The sequence below is a fragment of the Cucumis melo genome, chromosome 1 (genome assembly GCF_025177605.1).
Source record: "Cucumis melo cultivar AY chromosome 1, USDA_Cmelo_AY_1.0, whole genome shotgun sequence".
Classification (NCBI taxonomy): Eukaryota; Viridiplantae; Streptophyta; class Magnoliopsida; order Cucurbitales; family Cucurbitaceae; genus Cucumis; species Cucumis melo.
Genome location: NC_066857.1, coordinates 10,458,824 through 10,475,207, shown reverse-complemented (window position 1 = coordinate 10,475,207; position 16,384 = coordinate 10,458,824).

Sequence of the window (16,384 nt, the reverse complement as noted above, 5' to 3'; positions counted from 1 at the left end):
GTTTTAAACCGACATTAAAGAGACATTTAATGTCGTTTTTAAATCAACATCAAAGCCCAACTGACATTAAAGACCTTTAATAACACTAGCAAAGATGTCAGTTTTAAACCGACATTAAAGACTAAAGACCAAATTTCTTCTAGTAGTTTAATTTGGTAGCAAAATAGAAAACATTAAAACTTATACAATTTGTAAAAGGATGTCTGGATATGAAGTGATGCGTCAAAAGGTGTGTTATGGTTTGCTATAATATCATAGGTTTAATGCAGTGGCAAAATAGAAAACATCAAGGCAAATAGTAATTTAAAAAAAAACCTAAGGGCAAAAAGGGAAGTGGAAAAATCTCCACTTATACACCTATTTAATATAGAAGAGACTGGGATGTTTACGTATGGTGGTGTAATTGTAATTTGTTTGCATTGATGGCTCAACGAAAAAGTACCTCAATTGTAATGGTTATTTGATTGCACTCGATAGTTTAGTAATTCAATAGTCATCGACGTTGTTTACTCATGATTTGTAACTAAAATGAAAAAGCAATATTACCATAATACCCTCCATTATAGTATAAATTTTCATCCAAGTCACGGTTCCCTATTTTCACATTTTTTCTGAAAAAACACAACTGGACCTCACCTCATCATCTATCCCTCTTGTTTTTTGATCATCTGACCACGATCGTAGTGTTTACCAACTTATCATGTTCGACCATCAGTAAGTATAAATCTATCTCAGTTAATATGTTCCATTTTTTTTTTGTTTCACCACAAAGACGTTAGTTTATTTATTTATATATATATATAAAGCTCCTTATATAAGGTTTATAGAAATTGTTGTTTTTCTTTCTATTGCCACGAGAATGTGAGTACCGAAACATATAACCTTTGCATTGTTAATGGTATGCATGTTTTTGTTCATTCGACTTCAACGTCTGTTTGATACCATTTTTTATGTTATATCATTCGATTGAATTACAGATTTCATCGATTGCATTACCAATTCCATTACTGATTAAGCTATCCATGGTTCACTATCTGTGTACACAATTACATTTTATGATTAACATTGTGCGAGAGGTTCTATATGTAACACAACGATAATAATCATTATAGCTCAGCAAGGATTCAATAACAAGATGGGCCAGCATGTAAATTAACTTAAATCTGTTTATTAATTGAATATCATGGTTGGACATTTCAATAAGAGATTCCCGAGCCTGAGTGGTATCCTGCTTAATACACTTGTTTATGTCCTATATCTAGCACGCCAACATCGTCGGTCACTTTGTTGATCTGAACATAATTTTTGGTATTGCTATCGTTCATGAGGCCTTGTTGAGGGAGATTGACACTGACAGAGAGGACATTATATGGTTCAACATTATGGAGGTGACTGTGGAGTTTAGAAACCAGATTTCATGTTGGTGTTGGAATTGTGGTCTCCTACACCAGTAGTTGAGCGGACAAATTATGTTGGTTATCATTTGCAAAATGCATATTTCAAACACAAATAGGAACATGTTTGGACACCTTATTTTAGGGATATTATAAATGCAATATACTTTATATTTAATACAGATGATGTGATCCTAAATCGTTCATGTGCAGTTAAGTGTGTGGGAGCATCCTATGTAAAAAGTTTGTATAAGACTGAACCATGACATAGTCACTTAATCCTAAGCTAACTATGATTTCCTGTTTATTCTGGATTATCCTTAAATATACAATGATAAGGGTGGCTCAACAACATAAGTTCAGGTAGATAATTGGAACGGTACGGTAGAAGATGAAATTCACTCATACCCGCTTCTAGGATTAGTAACGAGGTTGTTCCCTTAAGTGCTAACTCTGGGACTTAAACAATGGGCCTCAATCTCTCACTGGCTCGAGAGGGATTCGATTTAGTAATTAGACTATAAAATCATTAAAGGATCAACTGGACTTAAGAAACAAGATGTAATCTCGAAGGTAAAACAATATTCTAACCAAACCGAGATTACGAATAATCAGTAAAAGATTAACTTACTAATCATGGCTAAAGTGGATAGTCTCGTTAGTTAATGAATGTTGGTTAGCTAGGTTAAAGAATTTAACAATTAATCTCGAATATTTGGAGCTTATAATCTATAGGTCCATTAAATCCCTTTACTAGATCATTACAAAATTAAACTTATAGTAGTGTGATTAGGGAATTCAAGTGTTTAGATTTATTTAAGGATAAATTGTTAATATTCGACATAATTAATGATTACAATTTGAGAGAAAAGTGGTATTTAAATAAAATTTAAATATATAAAATTTGAATAGAGATTATAATTATGTCAATCAGATTGATGATCAAAATAATAATTAGAATTTCATAATAAATGTTAATTAATTAATTAATATTTTATATTATTTAATTAAAATAAATTTTATGAATTAATTTGATTAATTACAGGTTTATTTAATTAAATAGAGAAATTAGAGAAATTTAGACTTTGAAGTCAAAGTCAACGATGTCGACCAAGTTAGTGGATTTTTCCAATATTTGGTTGAAACACAAGTAAGGTGTTTGCTAAGTGTGTTATTAATCAAACAAATCTCCACAAATCCCAGTCAGATTATAATAGGGGCGACAAGAAGAATAGCAAAATTTAACATTTACTTTGGATAAATGGCAATTTTTTTTAATTGTCAAAATAGCAAAACAGTTAATTTGCACATAATAAATGGGACAACTATGCCTTAAATGCCCTTACCTAATTTACAATATAGATTCTTAAATACAATAGTAGGCAGAATTGCAAATACTCTATACTTAATACACACTGCCTTCAAATTTCTATTTTCCCTCCCAAATAAATAAACCATCTCTCTGCAAAACATCACATCTTTTGCATGCAACCACTCCCCATCTGTCACACCAATAGAACAAATATCATGTCCAAAAAAAGTAATTCACTACACATTTATTGCATTTATTGAATATTAAATAACTTACATTCATTGAGCGGCTTTGCGCCAATGATTCTTGAATCATATCTTCTGCATATATTGAAAGTTGTGTGCATTGGAAACTCCATTTGGTACGACGTTCATAGAACCATTTTTGAATCAAACTACGGATAGATTCTAGAAGTCCAATTACAGGCAATTCTCGTTGTTCTTTCAAGGTAGAGTTCATACTTTCAGAGATGTTGGTTGTAATAACCTGATATCTTTTTCTCCTAAAAAATGCCCTGGCCCACTTATGTCTTCCTACTGCTTCCAACTCATGCCTCATTGATGGAGATAGTTGTTCGAGTTGCCTCATGTAGTACTCAAATTCCAGTGGTGTATACGCTCTGGCACATTTATTGAATGAGTCCTCCATGGGAAGTGATTTATGGTTCTTTTTCAAGTTCTTCAACAAATGGAATGCACGTAATCCATGTTCAACTATTTCATAAACGACATTAAATCCATTTTCTATACTTTTGTGAGCATCAGAAACAATTACCATTTCATTATGTTCCTCAAAAACGGCTTTAAGGTTTCGAAAAAACCATGACCATGACAAATCATTCTCTGAATCAATGACAGCAAAAGCTAGTGGCACAATTTGAGAGTTTCCATCAATAGTACAAGCAGATATGAGGGTACCAAGATATTTGTTCTTCATAGCTGCACCATCAACAGAAATAACTGGTACGCAGTAGTTTCATGCATCAGTTGAAGCAGCTAGTGCCATGAAATAGAATTTAAATCGACCTTCATCATCTGCTTCTTCAACCGTATATGTACCTAAAAACAGTAAGATAAAGTAGTTTAGAATTACATTGTATTTTTATATGGATCTTGTGGTATCTGATAAAATACAGGGTATTTGAAATTTTTGATACCTGGGTTGTTTCGGATCAGTACATCCAAAAAGGCAGACAACATGGCATATGAGTCCTCCGGAGTACACCTAATGGAATTCAAAGCAATTTCATGTCCTCTCCACGCTTTATCATAACTTATGTTCACACCGTGGTGAATCTTCATATAATTTATAACATCCGAAGGACGACATGGAGCCTTGTCATTCGTTTTAAATATTAATTTTGTACACTCAGATACAATCCCTTGTTTGTGGTCATTCTTCACGACGTCAATAGAACATGGATCCTTACATCCTTACATACAATCCCTTGTTTGTGTATCTGTGAATTTACGAACTATCCAAATGTCACTTTTTTTGAATACCGAAGCATGTAGATACCAGGGGCAAGATGGATCCTTACATCTGATGTCGAATGATGTACGGTTGGACCTAACAGTAACTAATTCAAAGCTACTATTCAAAGCGAGCATATAAATAGCTTTTTTCAAAACTGATTTTTGCCTAAACATGGATCCAACTCTAATGTGTATAACAGTATTTGGTGATTCAAATGCATTGAGATCAATAATTACATTTTCAGTACATGAGTCTTCGATTCTAGGTAGTTTGCTGCTCATATAAGGGGTATTTCCAATATCCGTAGCAGGTGCGGTGTCAACGACAATGAGTAGATCATTGTCCGGGAATTTTGATAAAACTAACATAATCCAAGACACATCCTTATCATCAACAATCCGAATGAGTTTCGAATTGTTGCAATCTTTTCAGTAAAGGGTCAACCTAGAGACAGAAACTTCTGAATTTGGAAAAAGTCCATGTTGGATACAATTTACAAATTCTTGAAACGAGGATAAAACTGGAATATATACATTAATGAGACGATAGTCAATATATCGGCATGACTCAATCCATCTACCATGGAATACGGTCTTCACTCGTTACAAAGTCATCGAAACAATTCAAAGGGAACAGGTTTATCGAATAAAGTATTAAGTGGTAGATTGTATATAGGAGGGATGAATATTAAATTATTGTTTTATCTTATGAATATAATGTATATAGCATAATCTTATGAATATAATGTTGGAAAGGCAATGTTAGTTATTTTTCTAAAGTAGTTTAGAATATAAAGATGTTGAAATTTCAAAAAGAATATGTTTTGCTCCGTTCTTCGTTAAAATTTATGTTTTAATGGCCATGAACGTTTTGGTGAAATTTGTATTTTTGTAATATATTCAGATTTGAGATTGTGTTTCGGTTTCCATTAACGAACTCTAGTTTGTTGGTAACATTAAAGATATAGATGACAATTTATTTGGCTTGATTTTAGGGATAGTTGAGATTTGAATCTAAAGATAAGTATTCCTATTATATTTTCCATAATTTTAGGGAATTGTTGGAGTTTAAATTTGAATTTTAGAGATTTGAATTTCAATTGTTTTAAATGCTTTTCCGTTACATTCTTTAATGTTTTTTTTCGTAAAATGGTTAATTATTGCATCATGTTTATCATTATTTAGGAAGGAATACTTCATTGCATTAAAATTTTATAAGCTATTCATTGCGTTAATAGCTATTGAAGGAAAAATCGGTAGCTAAAGTTTGAATATATAATTATTGAAGGGAAAAATGGGAATAATTAGGGGATATTGAAATCAATTAAACATGGTTAGGGATCTTTGTAATAATATAATAATTATTTGATTTGGTTAATAACTAACATAAGTGGGTGTGTTTACAGATACACTGTAATTGGCTATGTGATGTTTTATTTGATTTTTCAGGTTCCTTAAATATACTGTATTTGATTCAGGACAGTTCTGATACGTTAAGGGGCATTTTCGGTCGAACAAAAGTGGAAAATTTACCCAGGCAGTTGGTTTTGCCATAAATAAAAAAAAATAACTGTTTGCTATTTTGACAAATTCCATTCTTATATTTGCCATTTCCAAGGATTCCTCATTATAATATTAAGGGCATGTTTGGCCCAATGGTTGGAGTGGGGTGTACGTTTGGCCTGCTGTTTCAATTTACTGCCTTCATTGTTCTATGTGGGTTGACCTATTTGCTCATTGGATGGACTTATGGCCCACACATGCTACAATCATCACACTCATTGCTTTGTATCTAAAGGTGAAACTGAGATAATTTTTCTTGAATAAGAAGACATGGGATCTAGGAAGAGAAGTTGATATGATACTGAAGCAGAAAAAAGTTGGCTTACACATTCGAATGCTTACTCAAGAGATTTGCAAGTCTCTAATCCTATTGAACTTCTCTTTTGTAGAAAGTTGAAGAACATTTCAAAATATTAAATGAACTACATAATTAACGAGATTGAATAAAATAATTATGGAAAAAAATGTGTATTGCAAGAATAATGTAAAAAAAACTTTTGATATTCTTCCGATTATAACAATTTGTACCTCAAACACAAATTATAATAATACATACTATAATAATCTGCACCTCAAACACAAATTATAATAACACATACTATAATAATCTGCACCTCAAACACAGATTATAGTAACCCAAACTATAATAATCTGTACCTCAAACGTAGATTATGATAACCCAGACTATAATAATTCTGCACCCCAAACACAGACTATAATAACCCATGTACTATAATAACCCTCAAACTATAATAACCACAGATTATAATAACCCACTCCACGCGCTAAACGCCTCCTAAACTGTAACGACCCGACTCCTTATACTGAATCGAAGTCATTACCAATATAGAACAAGTGGTTTAAGTCATGAAAAATTTCAAAACGCATACGGTTTAAGAAATTTTATTTATAAAATTCAAACAAGGTAGTCATGCAAAAATGTAAAAGCATTCTGAAATCCTACTCGGGCCCTATCTACATAAAAGATGGTAAGTGATGAAAAGTACTCAAATTCAAATGCGAAAATCTGAAATAAGAATAAGCGGAAGTGGTAGTCCCTATGGCCCTCCACGGTCTCACTTCGGGTCGCTCGCCAGCTTGCCCTTGCCCTTGCCCCGTCCTCTACCTGAAAACATAAAACGAAGAGAGTGAGTATAAAAATACTCAGTAAGGGACCCACTACTAGTCCCACTAGGTGCCTGTTAACTTCCTGTTAGAGTCCTGATAACTGGTACCCAATCTCTGGCACGTTCCCGAACACGTGCAATCAAGCGCTCCCGTAGGAACGTAACTCTGGTCTTCGGTGCCCCGGGGGACACCTAGGACAGTCGGGATGCGAGGACCCTGTCGAGTCACTCGAGTCATATCTATATCCATGCTAGACTGGCGTCCCGTCGGACCACACAGTCCTCAATAGGTGGTGATCCCGAAGGACACCCATGCAGGTACGACTCTAACAGATCAAGCTAACAGGTACCCTAATTGCAGTATACATACACATGGCATCAGCATATAACATATCATATAAATCATCTCTGCCCTCTCCGTCTCGACATTCGTCGTATAGCTATAACAGCTCTCGCCACACATAACAGGCTATAGTATAACCATACCGTCATTTACATCATACTAACATTGATTTCAGGCATCGTACCGTCCAATCCTCAACATGCAAAATTGGAGTATACATCATCTCATATTTCTAAGCATGGAGCTAGTAGTAGAATCTCTTACCTGGAGATTTACTTGACGAGTCCTAACCGCGAGGCAGTACGCTTTCCAAGCGACGAGGTCCTAACTGTTTAATATGCCAAAATTCGTAATTAGGTCGCCCACGATTAACGGTTCAAAACTCATTCGAAATGACTTACCCTAGAAGGAGATTGCAGTGCTCAAGCCCCTACTGAAGAAATCCCCCGCTGCAGCAGTTACTTGGTCCAAGACGTCCCTTAAGGAAAACTGATCTAATTTAATTCCAAATTAAATTAACTAGTGCCCAAAATATTGAATCTTACTGGATAATGCCAAAATAATTGATTTAATTACCAAAAATTAGGTGGAAGGAGCCAAATTAGTCCTGGCGGCTCGGCTGGAAGAGGACAGGGACCGGCTCGGCTTGGCGCAGGCGCGGCTCGGCTCGGCACAAGGATTACGCGTGCGGCTCGGCTTGCAACAGGAGGGAGACGCGGCTCGGCTACGCAGAAGCGCGGCGCGGCGCGGCTTGTGGTGCAGATCGGCGCGGCTCGTGGCGTGGGATGGGCGCGCGCGGGCTCGGCTTACGACTCGGAGCAGGCGTGCGCGAGCGTGGAGCGGGTTCGGTTTCGGGCGAGCGGGCGCGGGTCGGTTTCGGGCGAGCGGGCGCGGATCGGTTTCGGGTCCAGCCGTCGAAGCCGAAACCGCATCCCATCAGAACTCCACAATTAAGCGTGCTTGGGCGAGAGTAGTTCTAAGTTGGGTGACCACTTGGGAAGTCCTCGTGTTGCACCCCTTTTTAAAAGAATAAAAGAATAATAAAAAAAATAAAATAAAACCCACACCAATTTACTTTCTTTTCTTCTTTTATTATTAATTTCTTTTCTACTTTAGTCCAATGGCAACTCTCCTCTCTCTCTCTTCATTAAAGCCACCATTGACCCTTTCCAAGGCATTAATTAATTTGTTGCTTCACAATTAATTAATTTATTTCACCCTTAAACCTCAACAATTAAATAACCAACCAAGGAAAATTTTAACCTTAATTAAGTGTAAGTCAAAATAAATCTCATTTCATAACCACTTTAAAAAAATAAAATACTCTTGAGGTGAACAATGGAACTCTAATCTACTGGGGCGTTACATAAACGATTTGAAGGAAAAACAACAAATGACAACAAATGACAACATTTGAAGAAAAAACAACAAATGACATGTTGTAGCGGAAGATATAGATCGTGCTTTACTCTATATGCATCTAAACGATTTAGAAGCTAACATGCACATGCTATGCGATGGTCCTAAGCGAGAAGCCAAAAAGGTAAACGAAGAACTTACCTTTTGTAGTTCTGGGCTTCTTCTTTGAATTCTTTTCCTTTTCTACCTGAAAATCACGAACAAGGACAACCACCAAGCTGACCTACTATGCTCAGGACCAAGAACTGAGTTGTGGGACTCGGTTTTGTGAAGTGAAATATAGAGAGAGATGGGAAGCGTATCGTTTAGGTGTTCTTATTCCAGAGAAAACATCATCCATTTCTCATTCGGTAATGAGAAGTTTTATACGAAATTTACATGCAAATTACATGCAATTTATTTCATATATGTTCAATACCTAATCTTTTCATTAACTCTTTAATGAAATTAGTGGCCTTTAATTCACAATAGGCTGCCTCATCATCCACTAACATTTAGTAATAGAATAATTAGTCAAAGGGCATTTTGGTCAATTGACCAATTAAGTCAAAGTCAAACTTTGACTTTTCTTAGTTAAAAGTCAACTTTTTGACTTTTTACTAATTTTCCCGTCTTGACTAATTCTAACTTCCCGAGTATAAATCCACATTCATTTTTCTAAAATTCAAATCATATTTGAATATAAACTCGATCAAAGTTTTATTTCTCAAAGTTAAAAGTCAACAAGTTGACTTTCACAACTTTGACCGTTTCAAAACTTTTCAAGCTTTTAAATATGAATCTATATTCATATTTATTTAAACAAAAAGCTTAAAGTTTATTTTTACTGATTTATATCTTATATATTTTGTCGGTTTCTCTCTCTTATCTTAATTCGAACAATTCGAGTTACTTCAACATTTTTGTTCTTAGTTGAATCCATATGAGCTAGTAGGGGAACCTAATGGACCTATAGATCATGGGCTCCAATGATTCGAGATTAACTTGCTAAACTTTTTTAGACCAAGCTTAATCAACATTCGTTAACTAAAGAGTCATTCCACTAAAGACTCTTAGTTGCACTCCCCTCACTATAGATATATTTCTGTCCACCTGATATAACCATGATGGGTAAGTTGATCATTCACAGGTTGTTTGTAATCTTTGCTGGGTCAAAATACCGTTTTACCCCCGAGATTACATCTTGCTCCTTAAGACCCACTGATCCACTATTGAACAATTGGTTTAAGGTCCAACCTATAAACCAGAATCCTTCTCGGACCAATGAGAAGGTGGGGCCCCTTATTCAAGACTTGGATTCAGTCCTTAAGGGAATAACCTATCTACTATCTCAGAAGTGGGTAGGAGTGAATTCCATTTTGCACCCTATGTCCCTAGCTATCCACTCAGTTTTACCCCTGAAATGGGAGGCTTATTGGGCCAGCGATGTTGAGCTGCCCTCACCTATGCAGATCTAAGGATACTACCGAATGAACAGAAGTTCATAGTTAGCTCAGGATTAAGATCAAGTTACCTAGGTCATTATAAATGAAATAGTCAGTTTATAGGTTACGGTGTTATAACTAAAGTGACTATTTCGTGGTTCCAGTCTTATGCAAACCATTTACATAGGACGCCCCCACTCCCATGTCTCTACATGAACGATTCAGGATTACATCGTTTGTACTAACTACGAAGCGGGCCACATCCATACTGTTTTTCCAGAATAAGACGCCCAACCTTATTCATACACTATAGACTATTTGGGCTATTAACTTAAACTTAATCCATGTTTATGTCTCTACATTAAGTTCAAGTGTATTTGACAAACTCATTAAAATAGCCTTGGGACCTTAATTTATTGGTTTTAAGATTATAGCATTCAATAATAAATTTTATTGAATCAAATAACAAAGTCTAAGTTTTATGACACAAATTCCAACAAAATTAATAAGAGTTTTAGCTAAAAATCCTGAGGCTTGATGAGATAAAACACTCTCGATTAGTTAATTTTGCTAGAGAAAGTTTCTCCTTCAAGTACTCTCTTTATAGAACATCTCTCAAATTGATAAAAAAAATTGATCCCACAATCAAAAGTCCTAAGAATAGTGAAGAAGCTCTTAGTGGTAGTCCTTAAAGAATTCGAGCAATACACATATGATTTGTGAGTTGAAAACATGTTTAATTCTTAAAATTATTATACTTAAGATGATATATGATCCAATTACTTCCACTGTATGATTCTATATTCTTTTAGACTGTGAAGTTGTTCCTTGGTGTCGCGACTCTATCCTGAAGACAAAAATGAAGTAGAATTTGACGCACAACGTTATGTCAGTAGGTGGATATTCTTGTACATCATCACAACACTATCTTAGAGTGTCACAATGCTATCTCTAATTTTGCAATAATAAATTTGCACTACAAGAAAATCCCCCTATTATGACAGTTGGTTCCGTCCCAAATTGAAAGGATGGAACAAATAACTGTCATCAAATTGCAAAAAACGGGTTTTTGGCGGGAAAAGACGGATATTTCAGAATGCCCAAATACATGACAGTTATTTGTTGTCATAATATGTAAGGGCATTAAAAAAATTAATTAAATATTTTTTTATTAAAATAAAAAAATAAAGAAAAAACAAAAACTGTGACGACCCAACTCTTTATACTAAGCAGAGGTCATTATTAAAAACAAACAATAACAAGAGACACTTTTTTGAAAGGAGGGAAACTACATTTTCATTAAAAACAGAATACTGAAACACTGATACATATACACGGAAGCAAAACTGAGTCCCCATATGGCATGTCACAGATCCTTCTCTATCGCTCGTCAGCTTTCCTCTACCTTTACCTTTGCCTGAAATATTAAACATAGAAAGAGTGAGTATAAACATATACTCAGTAAGGACCCACTACGAGTCCCGCTAGGTGTCTGTTAACTTCCCATTAGAGTCCTGTAAAGAAGTACCCCTGAACTGGTATGTTCCCGAACACGTGCAATCTGTGATCCCGTAGGAACAAGCTGGTCTCTAGTGAACCCTAGGGAACACCTAAGACGATCGGGCTGTGAGTGATCCCGTCGAATCACTCAAATCATGTCTATGTCAATGTCAATGTCAGACTGGCGGTCTCGTCGGACTACGCAGTCCTAAAAAGGTGGTGATCTCGAAGGACACCCACGCGGGTACGACTCTGATAGCTAAAGCTAACATACACCATATCCATAGCATGTAACATGTCATAACATCATCTTAAACATGACGTATCATAACAATCATAACATACTTAACCAATATCGTAAACATGAACACACTACCAGTCATAACATGACATCAGTCATCAACATCAATCATCAATACAATGACAGTCATTATCAATAGCATCAAATTATGCATTTTAGTTACCATCAATGCATAATCATAATTACATGCAGTCTCTTAAATTCAGTTCGAAGGTCCAGTAGTAGAATCTCTTACCTGAAGATTTTAGCCAAACAAAGTACAGTAAAAATTCTCCAATTAACTTGATTCTAATCATAAAAGAAAATAACTCAGTATCTTAATTAATGAAATTTGCAATTGACTAACATCCAAAATTCTCCCAAATTAATTAACTTTCTAAAAAAATGGGGTTGAAACCAATTCAACCTTGATTGGGAAAAATCCAAGATTAAATCTTAAAAAATTAGCCAATTAAATCTTAAACAATTAGCCAATTAAACCTTTAAAGAAACCCCAAATAAATCCAAAATGAAATTAATAAAATATTAATTTAATTTCATTGGCTTACCAAGGTTACTCAGATGGAGGTTAATAAATTCTCTTATCCTTGATGGAAAAATTCATCACTTTAAATCCTTAGGGGCCGTTTGGAGGAAGGGTTGGGTTATTGGGGGGTTAGAGTTATGATAAACCTAGTGTTAAGATAAAACTAGGATTATAATAAGATGTGTTTGGGGGAAGGGTTATGGAGGAAGTGTTATGATAAGATGTGTTTGGGGGAAGGGTTATGGAGGAAGTGTCATGATAAGATGTGTTTGGGGGAAGGGTTATGGAGGAAGTGTTATGATAAGATGTGTTTGGGGGAAGGATTATGAAGGAAGTGTTATGATAAGATGTGTTTGGGGGAAGGGTTATGGAGGAAGTGTTATGATAAGATGTGTTTGGGGGAAGGGTTATGGAGGAAGTGTTATGATAAGATGTGTTTGGGGGAAGGGTTATGAATGAAGTGTTATGATAATGTTGTGAAGAAGGATTGAGGAAAAGTTGAAGAGGGGTTAAGAAGTGTTGAAGAAGGGTTGGGGAAGGGTTAAGGAGTTAAAACTAGGGTTACATAACCCTTCCCCCAAACGGGGGTTGGATTACATAACCCTAACCCCCATAATCCAACCCTTCCCCCAAACGCCCCATTAAGCTTTCCAAAGAGACCAATCTTAACTGCAATTGGTGAGGAGACAGCAGTAAAGGGTTATCTTAGAGAAGAAGATGAAGAACCTTTTTGTTTTTCCTTTTCTTTCCAACTTAAGCATTCTAATGCTATTTATAGACCCAAATAATAACAATAATATTTATTATTATTATTTCCTTTTCCTTTTAGTATATATATATATATATATATATATATATATATATATATATATATATATATATATATATATAATACCAAATATATACATATATCTTTATTTCTATTATCTTTTCTAAATAAATGCCTTAAATGCACAAAATCTTAGGAATTTATAACCATTAATAATAATAATAATAATAATGATGATGATGATGATGATGATGATGATGATGATGATGATGATGATGATGATGATGATGATGATGATGATGATGATGATGATGATGATGATGATGATGATGATGATGATGATGATAATAATAATAATAATAATAATAATAATACTTATTTATTATTATTATTTTTCTCTCACCAAAATCTATAATAAACATGTATATTTATTTAAACCATTATTCTCTCCTATAAATAAATATATATCTTTTTCATCTAATCAAATCAACCATCTCTCTCCTCATGGATTATCTTATTTTCCAAACAAATATAATTATATTCCATCATATAATTAACTTCACTTTTCCAAATTATTAATTAAATATATATATCAATATATATATATATATATATATATATATATATATATATATATATATATATATATATACTCAATTAAATCCAATTCTACAAAACCAACTTTTTCCTCCAAAATCTCAAATTAACTTAAATTCTCAATTAATTTAATCAATCAAATCTTTTCCAATAAATCAATAACTTCCAACATGAATTATCTTAACCCAACCATAACAACTTCACTCCAGAATCAATATTTATCTTTTTGTAGAATAATTAATTATTTTCTACAATAATTAATTATTATTTATCTTTCTCCAAAGTAATTATCCTTTTACAAATAATTATATTTTCCCAAAATATAATTATTTTACTTTTTCTCCCTTACTAAATATCCTTTCTCCAAAATACAATTATCTTTTCCTTAAATAATTATATTTCAACAAATATAATTATCTTTTCCTTTAACATAATAATTATATATATATATATATATATATATATATATATATATATATATATAATTATATTTCCACATATACATATAACTATTAAATCTCCAACAAACTTTCCACTCTACAATTTAATTAAATAACATCCATAATTATTTAATTTAATTCAACTTCAACAACACTAAAAATCCACAACTTTACTTAATTCTCTTAACCTACCATTTAATCAAAATCTCAACAAACACCACATGCCGAAACCTCTAATTAATTAAATATTCATCCAACAAGTATTTAATTAATTTCAATTCCCACAAAAATCAAATAATTCTCATTAAATGAATTCAAAATAACACCCAATGAATTAAATCTAATTAAATAAAATTAAGATAAATAACTCCAAAATTATCTTAATTTTGGGGGCGTTACAATCTTCCCTCCTTTAAGAAACTTTCGTCCTCGAAAGTTTTAATCTTTGAACAACTTGGGATACAGGGCTCTCATGTCTTAATTAATATCAATTTCTACCAAAATCCATAATCTTTAATTAAATATACACATCCATGTATATATATTTAATAATCCAACACAAAACACCAAATAAATTCCTTAAATTTATGGAGTGTTACAATCTTCCCTCGCTAAGAAACTTTCGTCCTCGAAAGTTTTAGTTCTTGAACAATTTCGAGTATCGAGCTCTCTTGTCATATTCTTGTTCCTATGTAGCCTTCTCAACTTGGTAATTCTACCATGAAATTTTCCTAAGTGCTACTCTCATGTTGCATAATGCTTCACTCCACTTGACAAAATATTACTTTTCTTTCCTTGATCTAGTCCAAACTCATGTCCAACTATTGACTTTTTTTAATGATATCAACTTAACTAGTTATTCTAAAGAAGTTTGTTATTTCATCACTTAAACTTTAAACTAGCTGTAACTTATCCTTCATGGTAAACTCAAAACAGTTTCTTGAAGTCTCATCAAAATAACTATGCACTAAAGTTTACTTTGTTCCTTCTCCAGTATCTCAAAATAACTATTGCTTTGTTCCTTTACAAAAACCTTCACTTTCCTTCTTCAAAATCCCTCCCTTTCTTTCTTCACGCATACTCCCCTTTCCTTCTTCAAAATTCCTCCCCTCATGAACGACGACAACGACGCACGACGAACATAGTAGGTCAGCTTGGTGGTTGTCCTTGCTCGTGATTTTCAGGAAAAGAAGAAGTTTTGGATTAAAGAAGAAGTTAAGAACTACAAAGGTAAGTTCATCGTTTACCTTCCTCTCTCTTCGTTTAGGTTCATCGCATGGTAGTTGCATGTTAACTTTTAAATCGTTTAGATGCATACAGAGTAAAGCATGATCTATATCTTCCGCTGCTGCATGTCTCTTGCTTTGTTTTTTCCATCAAGGTCTGCATCCCATGCCCTGCTTTGGGTGATATGAAGAAAGAAACAGAACAACTTTTGAAGATAAGTCCAATACTTTTGACACCTTTTGTATCATGTACAACTTACTTCTTCTTTATGGTGTCTTAGACACAAGGAGTTTTTTTGCAACTATAGCCCAGTTTTCATCCTCAATGATTGAAAACACATGCTTTATCAGTTACTCTTAGGGAAGGGCCCTTTCATCCCCTTTGTTGTGCCCTTCTCTTGACTTTATTATATTTCTCTATTGTTTCCTATAATAAAAATTGTGTACATGCTTTGGCAGTTAATCTAGATGCTCGTGTTATAACTGAGTGATCTTGAAAAAGAAGAAAAATTTGAATTTGCTTGATGATACAAAATGGGTCTGAGACGTAATTTTAGTTTTTGATTGTTTGGGATGATTAATGATTTGTTTGTTTGCCAAAAATTTCAAATGGGTATGTGTGTCATCATGGTTGAAATTTCAAACAATTTGAAATTTTTACCTCTCATCATGCTTGTACTTCTGATATCCAAGGTAAGTTAACAAATTGAAAATTGAAATTTCAACCATTCAGTAACTTTATTTCCACGTGAGAGTGGGTTATGTATATAATCACTTCAGGTTGTCGGTGATGCCTCTAATGAAGGCCTGTATGAAGAGCAAGCCCAATTGAAGGGTATTCCATTACTGGAATGAAGACCAAAGTACCAGATGCAGAAAATTATAGCAAAGGAGGCATGTGGAAAAAAGGTGATCTTGCTTATTCCTTAAACTTCTTTTGTAGTATTTTGAGTACAGAGTATTATCAA